The sequence below is a fragment of the Nannospalax galili genome, unplaced genomic scaffold (genome assembly GCF_000622305.1).
Source record: "Nannospalax galili isolate Female #2095 unplaced genomic scaffold, S.galili_v1.0 scaffold384, whole genome shotgun sequence".
In the NCBI taxonomy this organism is placed as follows: Eukaryota; Metazoa; Chordata; class Mammalia; order Rodentia; family Spalacidae; genus Nannospalax; species Nannospalax galili.
In genome coordinates, this window is record NW_008352648.1 from 1,563,905 (window position 1) to 1,566,872 (window position 2,968).

At 43.4% G+C, this 2,968-nt stretch overlaps 1 protein-coding gene and 1 pseudogene across 2 annotated transcripts in view; both read left to right on the plus strand.

Moving 5' to 3' along the window:
- The window catches only part of Rpp30 (ribonuclease P/MRP subunit p30), a 44,733-nt gene that overhangs the window by 8,428 nt on the left and 33,337 nt on the right, over window positions 1–2,968 (plus strand). The window lies entirely within an intron of this gene.
- Window positions 1,994–2,962, plus strand: LOC103747255 (annotated as a pseudogene). Its single transcript, XR_607840.2, has one exon. The product of XR_607840.2 is annotated as a cytochrome c-type heme lyase pseudogene (transcript).

Sequence of the window (2,968 nt, forward strand, 5' to 3'; positions counted from 1 at the left end):
GGAGGGGAGAGGAGAGAGAAGAAAGCTTGGGGATACTGTGTTTGAAACATGGTATGTTCTAAGAATTCCAGTGGAGACTGTCAAAAGGTGATTGGAAGCATAGGTGCAGCCCCTCAGAAGATTGAGACTGGAAGTGCTGTGTTGATCGCCTGTAGAAAGTAAATGAAGTCATGGAATAAACCAGACTCTGGTTTGGAGTGCCTTGGGAAAGAGGAGCTCGAGGACAGTTTTGAAGAATTTAACTGTTCGGTGTAGAGGATGTAGCGACAGGGCCAGGAAACTGAGGCGGGGCTGCCAGAGGAGGGTAAGAAGAATGAAAATGGGAAGGAGGAAGGGAAGGCCCGGTCGTGTCAGTGTACCTGGGTAGTGAGGCAGGAGAAAGGCTTAGCAAGTAAATCTCTTGGATTTATTGATGAGGAAATCACTAGCTGTCGTTTCTAAAGATATAGTATTGATTGGTGATAATGCACATGATGTGTTCTGCAGACTTTTGCTTCTTTGAGAACTCTGAACCCACAGAGTATAGAAATCATATGGTAGTTGGTAAATGAAAACTTTGATATAAAATTTTGTTAGATGGGAGAGATTTAAACATGTCTTTCGGTAAAAAAGATATGAGGGAGAGAGTGAGATCACTAGAATGGAACCCTGTGTCTTAGAACAGGAGTGATCAGGGAATGGCTGACCTACTTTATAGTAACTAGGTTGCTAAGGAACGTGTGAAAAGCCAGCTTTTGGTGTTTTCTGCAGTTGCAAGTGTTCTGGTTGTCTGGGTCCAGGTAAACACAGGTGGAGCTGAGAAAACCAGGAACCTGCCCGTCTAACAGCTTTGCCCAGCACAGCAGCTGCCAGCTTAAGTGGGGTACCTTCTGCTTCTCTTAGACATCTCCAGCTTGTTTTATACCTTGTCTTTTCACACGTATAAGGGATTATAAAACCTTAGAAGGTGCCAACAGGCAGAGAAGGATCATGTTATTCTAGCATTCAGAGATTGAACATTTTGAATATATTTCTTTGATCTTCATATATAAACTCACACAACATTAGGTCTGAGGTTTCCCTTTTTAAGCAGTACTATATTTTATCAATGTATTTTCCTATCCTAGGACAAGTATTTTCTTGTGCATCCAGCATTTAAATTTATATTTAGCAATATCTTCATTGTGAACTGAATTGCCTCAGAACTTTATATAGTACACATAACACATGAAAGTCTCATGTATTTTTTTCTAACAAAAAAGGCAGGGGGCTAATCATGTTGAGGGCAGATATATACCTTAATTTTTTTATCTCCAGTGCCAGCATACAGCAAGTGCTCTCTGACTGTTTTGTAAGCCCCTCCACTAATTATAAATTGAGGGCAGTTTTTTTTTATTTGGGGGGTGGTGTCTCACTGTACAGCCCTGTTGACCTGAAACTCACTAGTTGACCAGGTTGTCTTTGAACTTACAGAGATCTGCCTGCTTCTGCCTTCACAGAGTACTAGGATTAAAGGTGTGCCCACCACGCCTAGCAATGAGTGGCAGTTTAAATAAAACTTAAACCTTGACTCTTGCAGATATGGGAAACTTATCAAATGACTGCATTATTTTTCAATAATCTGGAAAAAAGTAATGGCTTTTTTGGAAGCCATGTGTATTTTACAAACTGAGTTCATAGCATGTTAACATAAAAGAAAAATATTCATAATTTACCAAACGCGACCATTAATCTTTGTTGTGCAGAAGAGAACTGATTTTCTACTACTTTATATAATGAAAATAAATTCTATTCTCTCTGGGAGTGGTGGCACATGCCTTTAATCCCAGCACTTGGGAGGCAGAGACAGGCGGATCACTGTGAGTTCAAGACCAGCCTGATCTACATAGTGAGTTCCAGGCCAGCTAAGGCTACAAGGAGACCCTGTCTCAAAAACATGAAGGAAGGGAGGGAAGGAAGGAAAGGAGAAAATAAATTCTCAAATTTTTATAAACTAGAATTGTGGACCTGGAATGAGGGAGGCAGAGGTGACGACTGCCTGGTGCTGCCGAGCGTATTTGGCTTGGCGGTTTGGGGCGGTTCAGGCCACCCGGAATAATCTGAGGGGAGACTCATTTGGAAGTTGAAAACTGGGAGTCATCCCTGTGATTCCAACCATGGGTTCCTCAGCATCTAGTCCTGTGGCTGCAGTTCAAGTCTCCAGTGCTTCAGACCCTCAACCAGCTTCACAGCCTTCAGGGCGCCCAATGCATAGAAGAGAAAGGGCAGGCTGTCCAAAGAGTGCAGCAGCATCTGGTCCAAGCTGTGAGAACAAGGCACACTCCATGCCTGCCCACCAAGATCGGGCCTATGAGTTCATGGAATGCCCCATTATAAACGCTGCAGCTAAGAATAAGGAGAACTTTGACCCTTCAAATCTGATGCCACCACCTAATCAGACTCCATCCCCAGATCAGACTTTCACACTGTCTACTGCCAGGGAGGAGTCAGCTATTCCAAGAGCAGACTCTGAGAAAAAATGGGTTTACCCTTCCGAACAGGTGTTCTGGAATGCCGTGCTACGGAAAGGGTGGAAATGGAAGGATGATGATATTAGTCAGAAAGATATGTATAATATCATTAGAATTCATAATCAGAATAATGAGCAGGCGTGGAGGGAGATTTTGAAGTGGGAAGCCCTTCATGCTCGTGAATGTCCTTGTGGCCCATCATTGGTCAGATTCAGAGGGAAAGCAAGAGAGTATTCACCAAGAGCAAGAATTCGGTCATGGATGGGGTATGAGTTGCCTTTTGACAGGCAGGACTGGATCGTCAACTGTTGTGGTACAGAAGTTAGGTACGTGATTGATTACTATGATGGTGGCGAGGTCAACAAGGACTACCAGTTCACCATCTTGGATGTGCGTCCTGCCTTTGATTCATTCTCAGCAGTATGGGACAGAATGAAGGTCACTTGGTGGCGCTGGACTTCATAACCACTCTTTTGCTA